The sequence below is a fragment of the Phalangium opilio genome, unplaced genomic scaffold (assembly GCF_054372755.1).
Source record: "Phalangium opilio isolate 3A_F unplaced genomic scaffold, DU_Popi_V2 ptg000031l_1, whole genome shotgun sequence".
Lineage (NCBI taxonomy): Eukaryota > Metazoa > Arthropoda > Arachnida > Opiliones > Phalangiidae > Phalangium > Phalangium opilio.
Genome location: NW_028324158.1, coordinates 11,579,890 through 11,605,848, shown reverse-complemented (window position 1 = coordinate 11,605,848; position 25,959 = coordinate 11,579,890). Strand labels below are relative to the sequence as shown.

Genomic DNA, 25,959 nt, shown 5'->3' with positions numbered 1-25,959 from the left:
CTGCCATATTGGTGGATTTAAAACAGGAATGAAGCTGACACAACCTATCCCAATATGGCTACCAGAACAGCGGTAAGACTTGGGAGAGTGTGACGTACTACTATCCCATCTGAAAGCTCTCTATAGTGTGCACAAAAAGGATAGAGATATTTCCTAACTCCGCATGCGCTACAGGGTTGCCAGTTATTTGTTTGTTATTAGAGCGTCTCGGGTTTGAAACTGAACTGAATGATAATTACTGAATCGAACAGAACATTACAAAGTGTTGTAGATGTCGATTGAATTGACTGACAACACTCGTCCACGCATATTTGAATTCTGATTTGAAATCATTTTAAATATCTATTAAATTCCCAATTTGTTTTTTATATGTATAGACTTCTTTTATCGGTCATTTAATTTTGTTAAACCCAAAACAGGTGTATATTTAAATTAAATTGAGTTAAGACACTTTAACACTAAACTCTTATTAGACTCAAACGTAAGAAATGTCTCAACAATCTCTTTCTTAGGTCTTATTAAAGGCATCTATCTATATGTAGTCGAGTTTGTTCACCTCCCAAACTATGTATTATCCAATGTATACATATAAGCAGCAAGGAGAATAGCGTAGCGCGTAGTATAGTTAAATAGCGTGATTATATAGTGTGCCATGGTAGAAATCATGGCGCTTAAATTGTTCGGCGTTGTCCGCTGTTCAATTTATAAATTACGCGGCCAAGAACAACTTTGGAAGCGGGATAGAAGATAGATGATACATCATTGTCCATTTCCGCCATTTCAAATCTAGGAAGAGGAGAGCGATTTTCGCTGGCTTTAAATGGTTACACACACTATATTGCCTCACGCGCCCACTTGACTAAGAAGGGTCCGAAGCCTTGGAGTGTTATAATAATGATGAAGTTGCTAGTATCGTGAAATAGGGCGTCTTTCTCGGCTGGCTTGCCCCCTTGCTTTAGAAAATGATATTGTATCATTCGTTTTGTAAATGTCATCACCCCTTGGTTAAAAAGGAGGTTTCTTACACTCACACAAAGTATTTGCTTGTCTAATTTGACTGATATATTACTTGAAAACAATAAAAAAAAGTCTAGTCTTTCATTTTAAAAGGTAGTGATTATAGATTTATTTTAATAACGGTTTTTGATTGAATTACTGATTTGTTAAATTATGGTTGTCGTCGAAGGTTTGATTGTTTTATATTAATGGATTGTCTTTTAAAGTACTTAATATATTAGTTAGTTGGTAATCAGGATTCATATGTATTGTATAACTTGACCCGTCAATATCAACGAATATTAAATATTTTTAAGAGATTTGTAGTACGGTTTTTGGTCAGAAAGGTAAATTCTTTCTCGAATAAGAAAGTATAAAAATTGCTATAAATTTGATTTTTAGCTATATCACCCCATGTGCGCGTACTAAAGGGGCGTGTTCTAATATTTTATAGCTCCACCCTTTATTAGAACAGATATTCTCGGTAAATTAAGCAAGTTTTATCGTTTTAGTTAATAATTATCAAGCAATATTTTACTGGTAAGCGAATTTTGTTAAAATAAATCCCATTTTAAATAAGAACTTTACATAAAATTTACTTTTTCTCTCTCGACTCGTTTAAGTTGAGTTAAAAATTGATTTTATTTTCCCCACTCTAAAAATAAAATACGATGGATTAACATTTTAAGCTTATATATAGTCTTTGCTAGGCGCAAGATGAAGCAGTTTTTGAGCGAGGATTTTTTTTTAGTTCACCAAAGAGAGCGAGAGAGAGAGAAGGGAGTATACACTTTTAAAATCCATTGGACAAACAAAATTTTCTCCTTCACTAAAAAAAATCTGTAGTTTTTTTCCCTATGAGGGAAGATTGGGAAAAACTGTGGGTGAGTCTCTGTGACGTCAGAGGGAGCCACTAGTATTAAATTCCCAAAATTTAATGGAACAGAATTTTCTACTTACGTAAGGAAGAGGTCTGGAGAAAGAAAAACTCAACTATTTTTCAGTTTTTTTTTTTTACTGGTTTAGTGTATTTAGAGTTAGTTTTTGGGATGGAAAGCAGTGTTTTAAAACTTATATCAAAGCTCATATAACTGTAGGATACTGATAGGCTTAATGGCGGAGGGTTACATTGCTTAAATACTACGTAAAGGTTTTCTCAATAGACTGCAGTTTCATTCTCACTTTATTTTTTGAATTTGGTAGTTTTATTTATCTAGGGTTTAAATAAGATTTCTTTGCTAAATTTATTTCATACCTTTACATTAAAAATGTAGCTCAGAAATTAAAAACCAAGTAAATTATAAAATGTAAGGTTTTAAATGAAAAAGAAAAAATAAATAATAAATTCGATTTTCAAAAAGGCTTTAGCTACAATACAGCTATAATATAAATTTCGAAAAAACACTCGTGTTTTTTTGTGCAAAAACATAAATTATGCAGGTGTTTTCCAGTACACTAAAAAACTAATATATATTACGTATACCCCCATATCCATCATAATTTCAAAAACAACTCGTAATCCATAGACCCACGTACTACAACATGTACAATAAAGAAAGACAGAAAACCTTTGTAAGTAATTGAGAAAGGATAATTGAAAATAAAACTCTTTTCAAAAAGTCCCAAAACAACGCTAAATTAATTGTAGCGTTGTTACCTTGCGGCCAAGGCCTAAATACAACTTTACCCTAAATAACAATAATTCAGTAGTTTAGCTCGGGAGGGACCCTCGGACCCCAACTTGGTTGACTCTAAGCTTTCATATATTATTTGGTATTCAGTGAAAATGCCTAAAACATGAAATTAGTCAAGAAAAAAGGGAGAGAGCTAAAAAACCCTAGGAGGTAATTAGCATAAATCTGTATAACCCAAAGTTCTTCCTAATTGGTCGTAAAAGATAGTAAAATTATTCAAAAATATTCAACAAACTGAAGGTTTTCGTTTTGGCGCTACCTTACCTTGCTGTTTATACACCACCCTAACTTGGCAACAATTGATTACCTAATTCGTTATAGCACCCCGGCTTTGGTTACGCTTCATACTCAATAATGTCACGAAAATATTTTCCAAAACAACTTGAGAGAAAGTAATTTTTTTCTTTTTCATGTTTTTCTCACAATTCCACAAACGTGGAGAAGGGAGTTAAGGGGAAATACTACGTAACTTTGGTTGATTTTTAATAATAATATAATTGGTTTTAACTTTAAATTCTTCAAGGTTTTGTTGAATAATGTTATTAACTAAACCTCGAGTCGTATTTATAATTTAGGTTAGAAAGGAAAAAGAAAGAAATAATTCCGACCAATAACAAAACAGCATTTTGATTTCACTGGTACCGCAGAGTTGTAATTATTGAATCAAAATACCTCGTGAAAACTTTTCTTGAAAAGTAAATTATATGGTTTATATTTTGTTATTGAGCAAACTTTTATTAAAAGGCTTAACGTCACGACTTTTAAAGAAATTAAATTACTTAATTATAATTCATGTTAAGTCAATTAAAACAATATTAGGTTAAAAAGGGTAATTAGAGCTACCAAATAAACGCAATAACTCCAAAATCGGACAATAAATAAGAAAGATACGGTAAACCTTTAAATTTAAAAAAAAAAAAAAAATATTTTCATTTAAGTTAAAATTGACAACTTATCAAGTATTATTATATTAATTTTCTAATATCAAAATATAACCCAGGATAAAAAGTATTACGTATAGATTAAGTATTATATTAATGATTATCGTATTCCTGTGGGATGGGCTTACCGCCTGTTCATAATATCATGGAAATTTATTACTAGCTGATTTTCAAACCACTTTTTCAACCGTAGATACACCGTTTTTTAATCAAAAGAATTAAATTAAAATTAAGCTTTTGCATGAATTAAATGACTTAAATTCGATATGGGGAAAGGGATAAACATCGCCCAAAGGATGAGAAGGAGAGGGGGGGGGGGTAACCCGATACCGATTTAATTAATTCCATCCGATTAAAAAAAGAACACTAGAAATTAATGCCTATTTATAACTTGTATGTACCTTAAGCGATATTAATTTAAAATTCCTATTTAATATTTACAAGAAAAAGAGAGACGGGGTTATATTCTTTAACCAGAGGATTGTGTGAGAACAGATGTTTAAAATTTTACACGGTGATGCGTGAATTTTTAATTATTCTATCCCCAGGCAATTGTATTTATGGATAAAATTTAATGAAATATGTTTAGGGGCAATTTTGTACTTCGAATTGGTTTTTTATTATTATTATTTTTAACCTGGAATGTTAATTTGTTTATATTTAAGTTAATTACTTTTGCGTGTTAGTTTAATTTCACCTGACCTATGACCCCATACTACTAAATTTCCCATTTCAAGTGTGAACAGATCATTGGTGAGCCAATAGACTGTTCTGTGTGTTGAGAGCGAGGCTAGCAATTTCAATCGGTACTTGACTATCTTGTTTAAGTCACAACAAAGACCCTGACAACACTGCACTTGAGTTAAAACTGCAAAGACCATTTAATCAAAGCTATCTATATATAGTTTAACCCTAAATTTATATTTAAGATAATTCATTCGACAAAATTGTAAAAGAAATAACACTCCTACACTTCAAAACAAACTTCAAATAATTTTATCTAAAATACCCACACAGTTTTTTTTCTTTCTTTATCAATAACACTAAATACTTATGAAATTTACCCAATAATCTTTGTAATGTTTGGTCATAATGTAGCGTAGAAAACCTTCGTTTGATAAAAGGCAGAAGAAACAAGAGAACCGGGATCATTCTTCTTCTAAGGCGCAATCAACAATTTTCACGTACTACTTTAGATAGATCACGAAAAAGTTTTTTGTTCCTTATCAGCCGATAAAAGCTCTAAGTACAACACCTTTTTCTAATCTTTGATATGTCGATATACTTTTAGTGCAAAAGGAAATGCTCGTAAAAATAGGCTTTTAAAAGTGATAGACCAATCACCTTTGTAACGAAGAATCTCTCTCAAAAAACGTTTTAAAACAATCGTTACAGTCAAATCGCTAAGCCATTTGTAAGATAAGTCAGTGAAGCAAATGGTCTGTAAAGATTCGTCCTAAGCCTTTGTCTTGACATATGGTCAGTAAATATAATATCCAAGACATTGTAATGACCACATGGTCAGTCAAAATCCTTCACAAGCCTTTGCATTGACCACATGGTCAGTGAAAATCCTTCGTAAGCCTTAGTCTTGACCACATGGTCAGTGAAAATCCTCCCCAAGCCTTTGTCTTGACCATATGGTCAGTAGAAATCCTCCCCAAGCCTTTGTCTTGACCATATGGTCAGTAGAAATCCTTCCCAAGCCTTTGTCTTGACCATATGGTCAGTAGAAATCCTTCCCAAGCCTTTGTCTTGACCATATGATCACAGCCAATGACGTCACGAATACCCCTTTCCTACATGAAATAAATTTCATTTCACACCAATTTATAAATAATTTTTAACCCTCTGTGTATCTATCCACCGTCTGATTAAAACTTGAAAGAATTGGCACCATGTTAGATGGTACCAGAATCCGAGCATAAAACCCATGTAAACTGTACTCAAACTAAGGTTGCAAACGTGAAAAAGTGAGCCCAGTCAAAATCAATGAAAAAACCATTAATTTCGAAGCAATTAGAGAAACGGTTTTTTTTTTCTCTCTCTCACACATTAATTTTCTTCCCCAAAGTAAAACGTTTCTTTTCTGGGGTCTCATCTAAACTTTTTTTTCTCTTTCTTTCTCTTCTTTTTGCTTGGCACTTCTCAATTCGTTGGCGCAGAAAGGGGACTTCTTCTTCCGTAATTGTTTACGTGTTTCGAATTTGGATTTTTTCCCCCTCAACTTACTAACACTCTCGCGTTCTTCCCGCTTTAGTTTCTAGAAATGTTAGGCGATAGCCGAACGAGAGGTAATCTACTCTTTTTTTAACGAAGTTAGTTCTACTTCTACCAAAAGTTCATAGATTTAAACACAAAAAGTGTACTACGTTTCACAGATCCTAGTCTTTGTCTGTAGACGCCACGAGTCGCGACGATTAGCAAACGACCCTCCTCCTCTCAACATTTACACGAACCAATCAGAGGTGATCTTTTTTGCGTCAAAGGTATACGTTATTTCTAGCATCTTGAGTCTATGCGCGCGGTTTCCATGCGCTACGGTCGTGACGCAGAGGGGGTCGACACTATTTTGAGGTTAAAGGGGGGTTTTCTCGTATTACACGGCGCTAGAAAGTTTCATCGAAGTATACTTTTTTGTTTTTAACTATGAACCTTTGGTTCTCTACCGAAATACGTCGATAAATATTGAGAATCCATCATCAAATTCAATAAAAATATTACAGATTTAGAAATTTGTGTAAATAAAATTTAAGAGATAAATCTATAAATGAGCAAAACAATTAAAATCTTAGCGAAATCGGATATTGAAAATAATCCAAGAGTGCCTTACCCCTCGGGGATTGTAGCTAAATGGTTTAAACGGTTTTCGCCGGCCCATAAAAATCTCGAAACACGGATTATGACGAGTTCTAGGTATAATTTTCACATTTCTTACGTATCTCGTTTTGGTTCGGCCGTCGACGAGAGCGGAGAGAGAGGGCACGGCGTCGAAAAGCTAAAGTATCATTGCCAGATAATTACCCCCTTATATTGACGTGAACATTTTTTAAAAATATAGGTACCTTCTTTTAACACCGCAAGTAAAGATAGATAAAAAAAGAAAAAGAAACACACGGCGGCAGCGTAGTAATGAAACTACCACGAATAACATTGATGGTAACTCCAGAACTGTTAGCACAATTAATTTTATAATCATTTTTCATTTCATAACCTATGGTTTTTTATTTCTTTCATTATTTCTTTCTTTAAAAAGAAGTATACGTGGTGGTTTTGGTTGGGATTTGATCGAATAGGTGTGTTTCTAATTCAAGGGGGCAATTTCGATCGTAACTAGATAAATATATAGAGGATTTATTTGATTGAGATTAATTGTTTGCGGTTTGGGATGAGATAGCATTGAGTTGAGTTCAGGCAGCGGCACGTGGTGAATTTCCCGCCTTATTTCTCCACGTGCGACCATGCGCTTTTTTTTTATGGCGCACGTGGTACGGGTTTTTTTTTAAATTCTAGGAGAGCGATAGCTCTCTTAGATAAGACCTCATACCGACTTTAATGTATAAGGATGGTTTTTTGATTGGTTATAACTTTTTTTGTATCGTATTAACTGCTTTGAAAAAATTCCACAGAACTACAATTCGGGCCCTCAATATGTGGTTAAAATTTCAAGAAGATCCACCCATTAGTTTATTGTATAAAAAATAAAGTTGCTAAGGGTGGTTTTCATTTCCATAAAATTAATCAGCCCTTTTGGTGAAAAAGTTAAATTTTCCCATAGAAATAACATGGAGTTTTTTTCAAATTTAGCCATTTTGTGGCCACCTTTTTGACATGAAATATTCGTTTGTTACGTTTGGGAACGGTTTCATATCAAAATTTAAACCTTTTTCTAGGACCATTTTTAAGGTTTTTGAGAAAAATTAATTTTAAGTATGTTTAATTTTAAATTTTAAAAACTACCCCAATCTGCGATATTTTAGCATTTATACACTGTTTTATTAGGAAATATCAGCGAGACCAATGTTGGCATTTTTTTAACGTATAGTTGCCTCATAATAATCCGATTGTTTCTTCTTAATGCCTTTTGGTTGGAATGGCCTATCGATAGTGAGATAAGACGGCTTTAATATTGCTGCAGTGACGTTGACGCGGCCGCTACAGCGACGCCATCAAAACACACGGGTCTAAATTGTCGCGGATATAGTCAAATTCAAACTAGCTTAATGGACATTTTAACTTTTCCCTGCTAATTATTCTGGATTACCAATAAAAGATAATTAAACTAGACTCCCAATTAAAGATAAATAAACTAGATTACGAATTTAAATAATTAAAGTAGTTTACCAATTAAACGTTCTTAAAACAAATTATCAATTAGAGTTAATTAAACTAGACTACCAATTAGAGGTTATTAAACTAGATTACGAATTAATGGTTACTAATTAAATTACGAATTAATGGTTACTAATTAAATTACGAATTAAGGGTTACTAATTAAATTACCAATTAAGGGTTACTAATCTAGATTATCAATTAAGGGTAATTAATCTAGATTACCAATTAAGGGTAATTAATCTAGATTACCAATTAAGGGTAATTAATCTAGATTACCAATTAAGGGTAATTAATCTAGATTACCAATTAAGGGTAATTAATCTAGATTACCAATTAAGGGTAATTAATCTAGATTACCAATTAAGGGTAATTAATCTAGATTACCAATTAAGGGTAATTAATCTAGATTACCAATTAAGGGTAATTAATCTAGATTACCAATTAAGGGTAATAAATCTAGATTACCAATTAAGGGTAATTAATCTAGATTACCAATTAAGGGTAATTAATCTAGATTACCAATTAAGGGTAATAAATCTAGATTACCAATTAAGGGTAATTAATCTAGATTACCAATTAAGGGTAATTAATCTAGATTACCAATTAAGGGTAATTAATCTAGATTACCAATTAAGGGTAATTAATCTAGATTACCAATTAAGGGTAATTAATCTAGATTACCAATTAAGAGTAATTAATCTAGATTACCAATTAAGGGTAATTAAACTAGATTACCGACGACTGGTAATTAAACCAGATTACCGACGACTGGTAATTAATTCAGATTACCGACGAATGGTAATTAAACCAGATTACCGACGACTGGTAATTAAGCTAGATTACGGACGACTGGTAATTAAGCTAGATTACCGACGACTGGTAATTAAGCTACATTACCGACGAATGGTAATTAACCTAGATTACCGACGACTGGTAATTAAGCTAGATTACCGACGGCTGGTAATTAAGCTAGATTACCGACGGCTGGTAATTAAGCTAGATTACCGACGGCTGGTAATTAAGCTAGATTACCGACGGCTGGTAATTAAGCTACATTACAGACGAATGGTAATTAAGCTAGATTACCGACGACTGGTAATACCGACGACCGGTAATTAAGCTAGATTACCGACGACCGGTAATTAAGCTAGATTAACGACGTCCGGTAATTAAGCTAGATTACCGACGACCGGTAATTAAGCTAGATTACCGACGACCGGTAATTAAGCTAGATTAACGACGACCGGTAATTAAGCTAGATTACCGACGACCGGTAATTAAGCTAGATTACCGACGACCGGTAATTAAGCTAGATTACCGACGACCGGTAATTAAGCTAGATTACCGACGACCGGTAATTAAGCTAGATTACCGACGACTGGTAATTTAGCCGCATTACCGACGACTGGTAATTTAGTCGCATTACCGACGACTAGTAATTTAGCCGTATTACCGACGGCTGGTATTTAAGCTAGATTACCGATGGACGCGCAACGGCCTAGGACTTTTTCTCCCATATTTTCTAAAGAATTTTAATTAATATGAAGACTGAAGTGACAGATATTAATAAAATCTGTCATTGTAGACAAAGACTGGAAAGTGTAAAAGATAAGGTTTGAAAATGAACTGCCTGAAGTAACAGATATTAAAATTTTCACTTTTGAAGACATCATTATAAAACATCAATTATTTTAAAAAATTCTTATCTTACTTTTTTTCACCAAAATTTCATTTTCCCAAAATATTTTTCAGCAATATTTACCAACTATTTTGTCCTCAATAGTAGTTGTCACCAAGAAGGGTTTAAGGGATACTAGCTTGGTACTGCTTTTACTTTCAACTAACATTTGATTCTAGGAGATTCAAATGCTTGGATATCTGAAAAGATTTCTCTTGAAGAGTTTAAATTTTTATATTTTAAAATTGAAAATATTGCGAAGCGGAAAATAATATAGGCCTTTTCTTTGTGATTTAGTTATTAGTGTCGAAAAGATCTGTAGATTGATCGTGATCTTTGAGAGCAACACAGCACGTTAATATTTAATACTTTGAAAGCTTTACAATTTAAGAATATGTTTTGTAAAGTTTTAATACGGTTTATATTTTGTAAGCTCTCAACGATTTTCTCACGTTATAGGGTCAATTTTCTACCTAATTTTAAATTTTTGATAAAAAATAAAATGTAAAGCCGTAGTATTTTTAAATAACGCGCATGTTCCTTTTTAAAATACTTTCCCGAAGTAATTTTGGTGAAAAAAAGTAAGATAAGAATTTTTTAAAATAATTGATGTTTTATAATGATGTCTTCAAAAGTGAAAATTTTAATATCTGTTACTTCAGGCAGTTCATTTTCAAACCTTATCTTTTACACTTTCCAGTCTTTGTCTACAATGACAGATTTTATTAATATTATTAGAGTTAAACTATTCAATTCGAAATTATGTTAAATAACTTAAATTTAAAATCGTGGTTTATCAACTAAGTCCCAATATTTTTAGTATTAAAAATATTAAGTGGGGAGTTAAATTAGAAGTTAACTGCAAGTAGCGAACAAAAATGAATTGTCTACGTGACTTTGATGAAATCATGGCAAAATCGTAGACAGAAAACTTTCTTATAGCTATTTTAGCTTCATATCTACAAGAAAATTTATAGAACAAGCACGTGTTATTCTTTAAAGAAGCGAAAAAAAGTTGGGTAAATGTTTTGAGTACAAGTTTCTAAAGGGAAGGTGAATTGTTACGGATGAAGATGTACCTAAATCACAAAAGAAGTATTTGAATCCAAGGACCTATAGTATTGAGTCAGGGCATTCGGACATACATAGAGATAAGGACGCGTCGTTGGAATTGGTTGGGGCTTCTCACATCGCCTTGTGATGTCGGGTGTAACGGAATTAATCGTTAAGAGAGAGTGAGAGAGCTTGAGGAGAAGAGATCCACTCATTGAAACAAAGCGCGAGGGAGGAAACTGGCGCTATTGGTTGCTAGGGTAGTGGGTCCCAACTAAGGGCGCCCTTTCTGTTTCTGATTTGACCGGGAAAGCAGTGCCTTCCCCGCCAAAATCTCTCAAGCTGGCCTTTGCAATTGCGTTCGTAGAATCAGTTATAATATTGCTGGTGTGTATATCAATTGTTCGTAGTTTAATATCCATTGTATTAGGTGTATTATATAAGGCAAGCAAGATTTGAAAGGTGGTGGGAGGAAGGGGAGCCCATCTAAAGGCGTTAACGCGTGCCCACGAAATCAATTCGCCTGTTGACGCGCGTGCCAGAGAAAACCAAAAACGGAAAACGGAAAAATCCGCGCCGCCATGAATTTCATGACGCGTTTTTATTATTTTTTAAACCTTCCCCTACCAGCATGCAGCAGCGGCGGATATTGTGTGTTAGGTTACACTCGCGAAAGGGACCAATTCATCCATTGAAAAACACGGTAATTTATACCCTTTTCAACCTTGGAACTCACTACTGTATAAAAGCGTGCACGATTAACTAAAAAACTTGGAAAGAAAGAAAAGAAAAAAAGGCGCGAGATTTTTTTTTATATTTTTATTTCCCGCCTTTTTTTGTTAGTATGCTTAGATCGGGCATGGCGAAGTAGCACGCGCGTTTCAATGACGATTTGCATTTCAATGGGATTTTATCCTCTCCTCTCTCTACTTGGTAAGGTTTAAGTAAAGCCTACGTCATGGATTTCCGAGCTAAGCCTATATCAAATCTTTTTATATATATATTTATAAATTTGGATTCATGCAATTCATGGGAGTTTTTTTTCCTACTAAGTGAGTGTGAAATATATACGCTGTAACACCCATATTAAATGCGTTGTTTCATATATTTTTTTTTTATTCTAAGAAGTTATAACGGATGCCACGTAACGAATTGATATGCTTTCTTAAAACAATGTGAAAATCTCTTCACACTAACTAAAGTCTAGACTATAATAATATGTCATTCTGAGTTTTTAATGGTTGTTTGATCCCTTATCCATATTAATTGACCACAAAACTTAATTATAATTAATTTTTCAATTAAATTTAGTTGGGGGTATTAGTTTGTTTATCTTCAGTAGACCAAATTAGAACTATAAATTTTAATGTTAAAACTAATTTAACTGTACAACTCTACAGGAACCAGGACCTACCTAACCTACTAAAGGTACATTAACCCGAGAGTACCCCATGATATGTAATTGAATTAAATATGGTAGCACAGAAATTACACGAAAATTAAACGATATAACATTTAGGTATAAGCTAGAGATGAAAAAGTGGATTTTAATTAACGCAGCTTTTCATAAAAGGCAGAAAAACAACGCCATCAACCACGAAAAATCCTAAAAAAAAAATAATTGAATATATCATATCACATGATTTATTCACATAACATAAACATCGGACTATATCATATGATATCAGCCAGTCTTTGACACCAATGCTATAATACAGATTAATTTCGTTTTCGCCCTTATTTTTGGGGCCGCAAAATCCACGCTTTTTCCTAGATTTTTCTGTTAAAAATAAGACCATTCCATAAATTACTTCAAGAGAAACAAACACAAAGGAGGGAGGCTTGGTTCGCTAGATGGAGCCCCAGTTCATTACACGGACACGCGGTTTAGAGGCTAGCCATCTCGCACTGCCTCTAGCGGCGCTCATTGGCGCGAGGGAAATAACCCTGTGGTATTTCCTTCTCTGCTGGAATTAATGGAATAGTCCATTATGCACCAACCAAAAACCCAAGCCTCAAAAAAAGCAGGCAGATGCGGGTTTACCTGTACCTTGTACAACTAAGCCTAACTGTTTCTCCTCGATTTTTCCAACTTAAATGTAGTCGTGTAAAAAAGAAAATTAAATAAAATCGTACCGCACCTGTGCAGTAAAATAGGAAGGAAATCCAACGTGTCATTTCATCGTGTAACGGCAGATACCTGGTTTTAATTGTACGAGTGTTTATGGTAACGTTTACACGCAGTGCCGTTTTCAATTTTTAATTAAACTACCATATAACTTGGGAGCGTTATGAAAGGCGGGGGTACCATATTTAAATCCGTTTTAACAGTGGCAAGCAATAGTTAGTCCCAAAAATTGTTTACAAGGATTATTTCTCTCTTCTACCAAGTCTAAATTTTACTTATTTTAACTATGATAGAAGCGTCACTCAAAGTCATACCATCCATACATACATAAGTACAGTAGTACACCTGTTTTCATGTTGTCGTTAATTATAATTTGTGTCTAGTGACAAACCAGTTAAGGTGGTTGGTGTTTTGTTTTGGTTTTACCCCCTTGTTAGGCTTAGGTAAACGAAATAATTAAATTTTTACCTATTTCAATTAAGCTTACTTTAAATTTTAAATTATTTACTGTAAACATTTCACTGTCCCTTTAAAGGAAAACAACAGCCCTTAAGAGAGAAAATGTCTAAATTGAAAAGAACGATATCATTGTTTATATCATTTTCTAAAACTCTGGTAGAGACTAGAGAGAGAGGAGAATAAAATAAAGTTGGTAAATAGTTTATTCCCATAGGCGATTCTATATCAGGAGGAGATTGGTCCACACAAAAAAATCGATTGGTGTTTTTTTTTTCTTCTCTTTTATATTATCGCCAAAATTGATCTTCGATATTTATATTTATTCCTCGCTCTCGCGCTCTCTCTCTCTCTCTCGCTCTGGTATCTTTCCCTTGTGTCCCTCTTGCGAGTCTCAAGGGTCTTACATTGGAAAAGATAGCGTAACGGGGTGGGAATAGCTAGAGAGAATCTTATGAATATTCATTACAAATTATACCATACTCTCAAAGAGGCAGGGAGAGAATCTCTCTTTTTTTACATACAATCACATTGTTTTGCTATCGTGGAAGAAAAGTGTGTTTTGACCAACACGATGTGAAGTGCTCCATTTTCGGTGTCATGAAACGTATTATTACACGTATTCGAAAAACATACCGTCCCTTTTATTTGTTTTCCATGTAATTATTTTGTAATATAAATAGTTTTCACGCTAGGAGGCTTGATACCATTTGCGCCCACCAGGAGGATAGGGTCTTTGGTACTGCGCTTTGTCCAGTACAAAGTAGCGTCGCCTCCTGGTGTAAATGGTATTAATCCTTCTAGTCTGAATTTAACTATGTATATAGCTAACTTAGCGTTTATACTCGACTGGATTTTAGTTACAGTGGTGAGTTGGGGATCCCGGGTTTTCGGCACCAGAATTGAACGGGAAATAAAAAGGAGGAGTTTGTTTGAATTGAAATATGTTCTTGTAATGTTTGTCGCTGCTAAGCCTAATTAGAAAATAAGGATAGACGATATTTAAAATTGAATCGCGCGCGCTCAGAGCAGCTCCAGTGCAGACACAGTGCAGAGCAGCCGCTAGGGTGCAGTCAAGGTATTGTCGGTCCCCAGCAAAACGTACGAGAAGAGTAATAAATTTAAAAATTAAATCTAAACTTATGATAGGGTTTAAGAAATAAATTGTAAATGCCTACTGTTTGTTGCGTTCCCTTGTGTACCCAGCGAGGGTATAAAAAGGTTTTGGCAGATGGATCAGCAACAAAAGTAAATAAATAAACCCAACCGAGGCTTAGACCGTCAAGATCGCGATAACACGGGCACGTTAAACTGATAAAATTTGAAATCATTATGTTAAAAATTGAATACCTGTAGCGAAAACCCATGATTTAATATGCAATAATACCGCAAAAAAAGAAATCGAACCCCTAAACTAATTTGTATAATTTATAATTAATCTCAAAGTTTAATATACTGCCATAGTAGACTTTACATTAGCTCCATTTTTTTTGACTGCACCCCTCCCCGACAGAGTACGCTAAGTTCTCAGTGCAGCTCGCGCGCCAATTTTAAATATTGTCTATTGTAATATCATCTGTTAAGTCTAATTCTTAAGGCTAATCTTTAGAATTTGGTGGACGTTTGTTTATTTGTTTAGAAGAGATCACAAATTTTACTCGTTCTTTCTAATTAAGAAATTGAGAATTTTAATATCGTGTAGTTTAATTGGAAACACTAAGGTTTTAAGCCTAACCTTTTTTTGAATCTAATAAATATTTTGAAAGAATTAATTTCATTTGTTCTAAATTAAAATTAAACCTAATTTAATTTTCATTTATGTAAATTTAGCCCTAATTTCTGTAGAGTTTGTACGCATTTTTATCAGCTAAACAGTGACTGATTAAAATAGAATATTCAAGCTATTGCACAAATTAATTAATCTGACCCCTGGTCAGTTCACTAAATCCAAATAAATCCCCGCTCAATTACCAACCATTTCAAAATTAACATACCTTAATATAACGATCAAAACTAGATTTACACTCGACATTAATATATTCAAATCAATATAATAATAATAATAATACTAAAGGCAAAATATAAGAAATCAAGTCAGTACAACAAGAATATACTGTATAAAAAGCCCCAATCAAAATTTTTATCACGTTCTTGGTAGCAGCAACAACATAAAACGCAAACTTATAATTATCCCAAATATAATCAGAATCGGTAAATTTATTTTGACCTATGAAAGGAAATAATCGAAGATAACGAATCAATTTATATTAAAATTCAAACATTCATAAAAAAGAAAAAGGAAGAAAACCTCTAATCCCCCGGCCTGGTTCATCTGTCACGAACAGCCTATAAAAACCTTAATAATAAAAATGTTGCAAACCGGAAGTAAGCTAATACGAACCGGATATATTCAGCCTGTTGGCGATATATAGTCAAGCTCCCCCCTTAAAAAATGTTGCAGATGAATTAAAACGTAGCACCGCGAGCTTTTAACACGGGCCATTAAATTTGGCGGTTTTATTTTTAATTATAAGCGCAAAAGCAACATCACGAAACATAGATACTATTATCATGATTATTAGTTACTATTGTGTCCGTGTAACAAAACAAAAGTGAATTAATTTTAGAAGTTCGTATAGATAAGTGTGAAGACAAGTGACATCGGGATCTACAACAGACTGTGAAGACTTGTAGAATTCTGTTCGTTTCAACACTGAAGCGCGGTCAAAGTTAAGAAAAGGGGTTGTGAAATTTTTTCTAGGCCTCCCCCCCCTGTCTATGGCTTAGAGTTGTTTGATATATGTTGATAACATCAGATTAATATACTCCTACCTATGAAAGTGGTTTAATCCCGTATTTAACACTATAGGGAATAATTTTGTTCGAATAATTATTTCCCGCTGTATTTTTAGAGTCATTTATTAAAACCGTATTGAGAGCCCCTTACTAATATTAATTAAATTCCACCCTCCCTCCCCCACCCAGTTATTAAAACAACTTAATATTTATAGTTAACCACCTCTCGTTTCGTGCACGCGACTGTATCCCAGAATCCCACGCGCCCGAATCTATTTACTACTTAAAATATGACGACGTAGGTTTTTTTCTTTCTTAATCATTTCGGTATCCGTTGTAGTTATTTATAACTTTATAAGGATATAACATAACGAGTTACGTAAAATTTTCATATATCTTTAAATAATTTACGTCATTACGATAAATATTTCTTGATAAAACGAAAAACTATCTTTTAAATGCCCCCTAGATTTTCAACCAATTCGATATGATTATATATTTCTTAGAAAGCCAAGTCGTCCATCGTTTTGTATAAAACGTGGAAAAATTCGTGTATTGTATGAAAAAAAAATCATAAGTTTTTTGGCGATTTACGGTGAGGGCTTAAGCAGCACACTCACAGAAAGAAGGGTGCTTCGTATCCTCCAAGGGGTTGGACAGTTGCTTCAATTTCCCACCATGATTGCACGAGGGAATTTAAAAGGGGCTAGACAAATTTCCTCCCCCGTTTCTTAGCCTCCCTTAACTGCGCTTCAAGGTTTGTTAGAGCATCTCCTGCACGTTTGAAACTAAATTCTACAAGTTTTTTAGGACCCAGTTAGCGTCCGACCTCTCAATTGGCATCTGTTAAAAGAAGTAACTCTAGAACTTTAGCCCAACCATCTCCCCGGCTGAAAAGATGACCCAACTCGACCCCTTCTGGGTTGCCAGGCAGGCCCTGAACGCATTATACCACCCTGCCTGAACCAACAAGAATAGTTGGGTTTAATAATAACACCAGTAAAGCTTAAACCCCTAGTGCCAAACTTTAACCTAACGCGTAGCTTTGAGGGGTGAATTAGGCGAAAAAGCCATGTGGCTCTCTCTGTTCTACCCATGCTTCGAAGTTCGTGTTACATGCATTGTAAGGGCCCCTGTTTCTAGACCCTCGTTTCAAACATTTTTCCTAATTTTTTCCTTACCCTAAGACCCATTCAGACGTACTCTAAAATATTACTTTCACGTCGGTGAAGTCGCTTGGCTCGCTTAATAAGACACGTGATAAGTCAACGACTATGTAAAAGATTCGAGGGTTCAATTTGAAAATTTTCAGTTTCATTTGGGAGTGTCGAGATGGCACCGACTAGTTAGCCACTTTTCATTCGCCATAGCTCACTCGGTTCTGCCTTACTGACGCGTGATCGAGTGGGCTACGCTTTAGCAGACGATATATGAAAACATTTCTTGGCGTACTATATTAGTTACTTTATATTTGGCTATTCTAGTTATTCAAAAGTCTCGCGACTCGTTTTAAGTCGTCTGCTCTCACGTCTGAATAGGGAAATGAACGTACCGACTGAAATATAATATTTCACTGTAGTCTGAATTGGTATTAACCAAGCTGTGAAATATATAGCTTAATTTTTTTACAACGATGCCTTACCCCGGATTTTTTTTTATTTATAAAAAAAAAAAAAAAGGTTATGGTCTTTTGGGTGCATTCTAGGGGTCACGTTGCACCATCATTCCATGATGGTTCTAGTAATGCACCATTTACAATAAAACCGAAACTTCTGTGGTTGGGTTCATACATTCATACATAAACTTCTCGTTAACGTTAACAAAAAAATGTTAAGGACAAAATAACCACTTTCTAGTTTCTCGTCAATTTATATCTGCTTATGTAACGATTGATTTTTTTCCATTAACATCGAACTTGTTACTAAGTGATCTAGTTTTCATTATCAAGTCAGCGACAATCTTATAAATTTTGGGGCGGTGTAGAAATTTCAAATCTTAGAAAAATAAAAAAAAAATATCTGAGATGAAAAGCTGTTCCGACGAATGTTAACCCAAAATATGACCTTGAAAATTCGGCTATCCGCTACAGGAATTTTTTAACTTTTTCACGAGGGGTCATGAGGCATTTTTTGAGGGGGTGGAACATATATATATGTGTCCAACGTCACGCTATACCCCATAAGGGGATAACTAGATCCGATGGCGGGGCCTGTCCAACGTGATTTCAACTCAAAAATGCGATACAACTGAGGGCGGAATCAAGTTTAAATTATTACGTAAACTTGATGCAAATTGCGGTTGAAACCGGCTGTAGTTGATTTCAGTATCAATTTGCAATACATTATACTCGCGTTAGGGTGTAATATAAAATCCATATAACTGTTGTAAATTCAAACTGAGATGGTCTCTTTCCCCTATAAATATTTTTCATGGTCCTCTCAAATTTCACTTCAAGATTTTTTTCTGCCATTCTGGATTTCTTACAAGTATAATGAAGGTCCTTGTATGGTATAAGATGTTGGCAAGGTATCAGCTTCGACCGTATTAAAAACTAAGGATGGTGTATCTATGACTGCCATTTCGGTATAATTGCAAATATATTCAAAATAATTCTTTGGGGTCTAATCTGTAGCATTTCATCTGAAGTCTTTTAAATAAAACCAGTGTTGCTAGATTGACGCCGATCACTGATTTGATAACGTGTAACAGCGTTCTTCAATCTGATTGGCCGGGCTTTTATAGACACGGGTGTTAATGAAGATAAACATGTCATAAACACTATTAAGTGTCAAAACTTTTATCACTTATAAACAAGAGTTTTGTCATAGTTGCTTGTTAACGATTAAAACTTAAAACCCCTTTCACTTTTAATGAAGAAAAATTGACAAATTAACATTTGTTTCAAACACTTAAACCAGGCAACAATAATACTAATTTTTAAAATTTGCTATAACTTTCTTATTTCTCAACCGATTTCGACCGAATTTGTCTTATATTGTAGCCCAAATTAAACTCTATACCTTTAACCTGTTCAACCTCACCTTATAAAACAAAAATGTCACTAAAAAGACCATGTTTCACTCTCCCTTTGTGAAGAAATAAATTCCTTGTATGTATATAAAAAATGAAAGCCTGTTTATAGGGGGCGTAAGTAAGGCAACGTTAACAGTCCTTATCCAACAAGAATTTTTTCTTTCTTTTTTTAAACGTTAGAGGTCTCTGCGCTATCAGTTCTTTTTAACTTTGAACCGGTTCAGGCCCGTAGCCAGAAAAGTTACGCAGAGGGGGCAGTATTTTTCTGTGAGGGGGCATGGCAAATGGAATTTTTTTTATAGAATAACATAAATATCAAAATGTCAGACAATAAATATTTAAGCAGGTATTTCATTATTGACACTCATTTAACATTTGAAAATCAAACTTTTTTTAAAAAGTTTAAAAATAAATAAATTGTTAATAAACAATTCTAAATCTAAATTTCTAGTCAGATCTTTTTCGTAGGCTAGGGAAGTTAAGTTTCACTTTCTTTCAAGTGACATAGCTCGTCGTTAAAGTGAAAATACGCCAGTAGGGCAGGAAAAGTTTGCCTCGCAACTTCGCAAGTCGCTGTTGAGGCGTCAAATGTAAGTCTGTACCCCGAGGGGTCGGTCATTCATGAACTCCCGTACGCTACCCGTGAAATCCAACTTAAGAAATCCGAAATCAATGCTGATTTCGAAATCAAATAAAAAATCCGAAATCAGCAACGAAATCACAAAACATTAAAGAAATCATAAAATCAGAAAAAAAAACAAAAAATCAACAAAGAAATCACGAAATCAACATAAAAATCACGAAATCAGAAGCGAAATCACAAAATCAGAAACAAAATCAGTAAAGAAATCGTGAAATCCATTACAAAATTCACGAAATCCAAAATCCAAAGAAATCGCAAAATCCGTCGAAATCACGGGAAAAATCTCAAAATTCGATGAAATTCATTGGATTTTATCGAATTCTGAAATCAAACGAAATCCGACGGAATCCGAAGAAATCAAATTGGATTTCAAAATCCCGAACACTTTTTCCAAAACGTCCGACCCCTCACTGTACCCCGACATAATATTTTGGTCCTGGATGACAAAACCAGCGATATATATCAAGGATAACCACAAAAAGCTAAAAATTCCAGTGTATCAGGGATACATATCAAAAGTGAATTTAAAACATACAAATGAATCAGGGATATATCAAGTAAAAAAATCCAAGTGTATCAGGAATATACACAAGTAAAGACAATAAAGTCTAAAATATGTTGATATCCATTCTAAATAGCTTGAATATTTGTGTATCAAAATGAAAATATTCATTACAGGGGCAAAGTTAGTTTGATAAGAAGGCATTGGAAAATTTTGAGGGGGCATTTAGGGGCAAACCGAAATCTTATTTGAGGGGGCAGGATATATTTTTGAGGGGGCATTGCCCCCTGGTGCCCCCCCGTGGCTACGGGCCTGAACCGGTTTATTATTAAATATTTCTACTGTAAAAAGAAAAAAGTAAAAAAAAAAAAAAAAAAATTCGAAAAATTTCAAACTTCAGTCCTCTAGAATTCTGTTTTACCGAATCCCGTTTCGTTGTTAGTGTAGGATAGTTCTTGATATCAAAAAAGCGAAACATTTCTTTATTTTTTTCAAAGATTTTTTTTTTTTTTTTTACTTTTTAAATCCGAAAGATTCCATTGTGTAGGCTTTTAGAAAGAATAATCTTACGAAGCCCAAGTTCCAACCATGTTAAAAGAATAAATTGTAAGAATTCTAATTTAAAATAAAATAAAAATAACTAAAGAAATACCGAATACTTCATCAAGGTCTTCGACTCAACAAGCATGTGGAGAATATTAACAAAAACTTTGATAAACTTTTATTTTTTTATTCTTTCTTGTATTCATTTCTTTTAGAGAGAGGAGGGTCGGTTTAAGGGGAAAGGGGGAGTGTATTGGGCCTTTTTTTTTCTTTATCAAAAACTAGTCATTTTGCATTAAAATCAAAATTTTTATACTTTTTTGAATATGAGAAGAAACCGTGGTTTGTAATTGAAACTCCGCAATTTTTTGAATTTTATTATTTTTAAGAAATTTTTTTTTTGCTAAGTGTCTAAATGATATGAATTGAATTCAATATGTAATTCATATAAATTACATGTTAGTCTCAAAATCGTCCATAGAACCTGCTGTACTTTGGTCCAACCAACCTTTCATTATATAACACCCTGTACTTAGTTAGGAATGACTAAGAAGAAAATTGCTTCTCATCCTAGTAATTCGTAAAAACCCAAAAATATATATTATTTTCTTCCTGTCGCAAAAAAAACCACAAAACCACGAGAAATAGCCTAGGTTTTTATCACTCTGAGAAAATTCTATTTTTAACCCATTTAGGCCCGGAACACCCCTACTCAATTTTACTGTTAAAAAAAAAGATTCTGCCTAAAACTAGTACTAGTGGAAAATTTCAACATTTTACAGATTTTTGTGTAGAAAAAAAGGGAAAACCCCTTTACACCCCCCCTTAACTTTTCTTAAGAAAATTGTAAAAACATTTTTCTAAGCCAAAAGAAACCTTTCTCACGTGTTCCTTCAAAACCCTACAATAACATTTGGTTGGGACACCCCATGGCGAGTTAAGTACCCCCGGAGGAGCTCTAGTGCACTCTGGAGTTCAAAGTGTCCTCAAACCAGGAGGATGATTCTGATTTTTAGGAATTCGAAATTTTCCCCTCCTTCTTTAACCTTTTCTTTACACCGAGAATAGCCATTGTCCAAAGACCAAAAGAAAAACCCCTTCCTTCAAAATATTTTTCAAACTGAGTGGTACTAGGCCTAACATTTTTTGGATGGAAGATTTCTTCATGTTGCCTTTTAGAGGTGGAGAGAAAGGGGAGAGGCATTGCTTGAGAATGGGAAACTATCTTATCTGATGACTGCATTGACACGCGTGTTAACCTGATAGTAACAAAACCTAAAATTATCAGATGAAACAAACAGTAAATACTCGGGAGAAGTTGGTGGTGGGTTTAACTGCTTAGTTCGACTTCTTTACCTTATTTTTAGTTCAAAATAAATAATGGTTGAGAACGATTATTTGCAAAGGGCGTTGCGACAGTAGCCCCCTTGGACGTCAGGGATTTTTAAAATTGTTGTGGAAAGTCCAGGAACTTTTAAAAAAATTTAATGGAAAGTTTAGGAAATTTTAAAAACTTCTATAAAAGTCAGGGAAAATTTCATATTGGGTTCGGTAATCATCAGAACACTAAAATTTTCTAATTCGTCATTTTAAACTAATTATATTTACTTTTCTAATAAAATTTGGGAAAAATTCATCAGGGAATTCTTCCCTAATTTACAACAGATATCAATGTTTACAACCTTTACAATTTTGTATAATACGAATGTAACTGACACAAAGTCAAGTATAAACTCACTTAAAACCGAGGGGTCGGTCATTCATGAAATCCCGTACGCTACCCGTGAAATCCAATTTAAGAAATCCGAAATCAAGGCTGATTTCGAAATCAAATAAAAAATCCGAAATCAGCAACGAAATCATAAAATCAGTAAAGAAATCACAAAATCAGTAAAAAAATCACTAAATCAACAAAGATATCACGAAATCAGAAGCGAAATCACAAAATCAGTAAAGAAATCGTGAAATCCATTACAAAATTCACGAAATACATTACAAAATTCACGAAATCCAAAATCAAAAGAAATCACGAAATCATGGGGAAAATCTCAAAATCCGAGGGAATCACTCGAAAAACCTCAAAACTCAAAGAAATCAAGGGAAATATCGCAAAATCCGTCGAAAACACGGTAAAAATAGCAAAATCCGACGAAATCACGGGAAAAATCTCAAAATTCGATGAAATCCATTGGATTTTATCGAATTCTGAAATCAAACAAAATCCGACGAAATCAAACGAAATCCGATGAAATCAAACGAAATCCGATGAAATCAAACGAAATCCGATGAAATCAAACGAAATCCGAAGAAATCAAATTGGATTTCGAAATCCCGTACACTTTTTCCTAAACGTCCGACCCCTCGCTTAAAACTTTCCCATGACGGTTGGGCTGGTTTTTTTTCGTTCCCCAAACCTTATCTTGGTCTTACAATCTGAATAATACCTTGGAAGTCGTTGTTAGAATCCAACTTATCTAAACAGCATTACAGATGTTAATCCCATAGAGATATCTTAAGTCTAACTCCCTTACACGCTGCCAATTTAGTCAGGGTATTGATTCCTCATAAAGGACCATTGGTGGCGATAGTGGTGGTGCTGGGGGTTAGGTTTACCTGTGGTCCATTCAAAATACTGTGAGACCAGCACCTGAAGAAGAAGCGAATGAAAGAAGCTGGGGGCATTTTTATGGAGGTTTACCTATACAGAATACAACACAACTAAAAGTCGTAAAAACCGAGCCCATAACGACCTTTTGGTTTGGGAGGGGGGAGATCTGATACCCAAGTTCGATCCGAGTAAGACCAAAAAGATTCTATAGTTAACAATAATCCCGTGTAATGGCGTTGACCAGCGTGAGGTCAAAATGGAATCCTAGTGTTCAATGAAAGAAAATATTCTTCTTTTTTTTTGTCTAAATAATGAATAGGTTATTTGGTTTTATCTAAGCTTAAGTACAAAATTTTCAGGTGTTTGCGACTATTTAAATCTAAACATTATTTATACCAAGGTAAACTTGACCTTTTGACCTTCACCTTAACTACCAAATTAGCAACTAAAAAATTATGAATCAAAATATAGTTTATAGAAGTCATTGTACCTATTTACAAACCCCAGGATTAATTTAAAACCTAAATATAAATCACTATAAATAAAAATAAGTTAAGTAAATAAAAATTCTGAAAAATAACCTAAACAAGTTTGTGTAAAATTTAGCATAAAATGTTAGCATACTCGATGCCAGAATATTTTTAATAAAACACGCCAGGGAACTCCTTAATTATAAAAATAAAGCCTTAATTTAATTAAAATTAAATACCGCAGTAACTTTTACGTGTGTGTGTGCGCGCGTGTGTTTTCCCCAAAAGTTCCCGACGTAAAAATTAAGAAAAATTAATATCAGGTTTTTAACGTACATAGAGCCAGCCGGATTCAAACTTACAAAGATATAATTTGAATAAACTGCTATTTCAAAAAGTCCAATTTTGAAGGGGCTAGTCACACGTGCCTTTTCTATAAAACAATGGCATCGGTTCGTACCCGCCTTTGGGTGGTCTAACGTCCTACGTATGCAAAGGCAGTGGAGTATCTAACGCGAAAATACTGTATGCAAAAGTAGAGAGGGTGGTGGTAATATATAAAATATATATTTAATTCGTTTAAGAGCTTGCTCGCTTCTCGGTCCGGTTTATATTAAATAGCGTTTCCAGTTTCAGTATTTATAAAAGTAAACAGGTGAAGTTCTAGTATTAGAGAGCAGCCAAGCGCATTTTCGCTAATTAAAACTTAAAAATCGCATTAAGTGAGTGCGAAATAATTAAATTTAATCTCTCAAAAATTTTCCGGACCGAGTGTGTGTGTCCCCTGATTTTTCCCCATAGTACTACGAGCCCCCTCTAAGGAAATGTTTTAATTAAGGATACGAGGTGTTGGGAAGTTGTCAAAAATTGCCTAATATTATTATCCTTATTACATCGTGAAATAACTACAACTGTCCAAGCTCTCGGTTAAGCCCAAGCATTAGCTCAACCCTTGGAAACGGCAAGGAAAAGATTTTTGAGTACTAACAAACCCCTGTGTGTGTGTTCGCCTTTTAACTTCCCTAATTATAATATACGTTCAAGGGAGAGAAGGGGAAATGCATTTACAGTTTTATAATTTAATTGGAGTCACTTCTTGTGTTAAATTAATTTAAAATGAAGTTTTATATCCCCCCGCCCCATCGCCGCGAGTTTTAGGATAGAACGCAGTTGAAAAGCTCATTAGATGTTCGCGCCAAAAAGACGAGGGTAAAACGAGAGGGCGTCTCGGGAGCGCTGCTGCAGTCCCATCGTGACTAGATACATAAATTCCCACCAGAATTATTTCGGCTTTTAATCTAACGAATGTTTTCACTTAAGAGTTAGTAGCATGGAAAGTACCTGACTGTATAGAGATGATTATTAGCTACACAATGGTACCAAGAACGTCGAAATCGTCCCAGAAATAAGCAAGATACAAGCATTTAAAATAAAACATTCGCACGATGATGTCATCATGATGACATAATGACATCATGAAAACCTTAAAACGTCTATAACTTCTTTATTTTTCATCCGATTTTGACGATCTCGGGTTCATTATAAAGGTATTTGCCCCCACTTAAGATACATACCCCTTTAAATTTAACCCCTTACCAAATTTGCACGCTCGAGTTCACAGACTTTTAACCGCCACGGACTCGGATGGATGACGTCACATAACGGTAACTCAAGACGTTCTTAATTAACTAACCTCCCTCCCTCATCTCGCATCAAAACTTCTGCTCAATGTCCGAACGAGAAAACTTAACTCTCCACTGATAGGGATACACAACGTATATTACATAATCAAGTCAGCGCCCTCTACTTTTCCCCCCTAAATATAATTATCGAAGTTGGGGGTGGGGTGTGAAAGGAGGTGACATTGTTGGGGGTATAGTTGCAAACGTTAGGGGACGAGATAACCCTAACCTAGGTTGTTCGTTTTAAAATTAATAACGAAAGAGTGTGTAGTATAGTAGGTAGTAGTTGCCTTAATTCCCTCAAACCATGGGGGTTTAATTTTTGGAAACCCTCTTACAACTTTACGCTATCCCGGCTTCTCTCCTCTTTAATTTGTTAAAATTTTCGTTGAAATTTGGTC

General features: G+C 34.3%; 2 protein-coding genes and 1 long non-coding RNA gene across 4 annotated transcripts in view; 2 read left to right on the top strand and 1 right to left on the bottom strand.

Moving 5' to 3' along the window:
• Nucleotides 1–25,959, top strand: part of exd (PBX homeobox extradenticle) — a 216,829-nt gene that overhangs the window by 10,354 nt on the left and 180,516 nt on the right. The gene's annotated exons all lie outside the window — the stretch shown is intronic.
• Nucleotides 1–25,959, bottom strand: part of Sin1 (SAPK-interacting protein 1) — a 60,325-nt gene that overhangs the window by 23,552 nt on the left and 10,814 nt on the right. The gene's annotated exons all lie outside the window — the stretch shown is intronic.
• Nucleotides 7,478–7,977, top strand: LOC149690625 (uncharacterized). The gene is made up of 2 exons (XR_016383892.1): nucleotides 7,478–7,561; nucleotides 7,634–7,977. It is a non-coding gene; the product is annotated as an uncharacterized LOC149690625 (long non-coding RNA).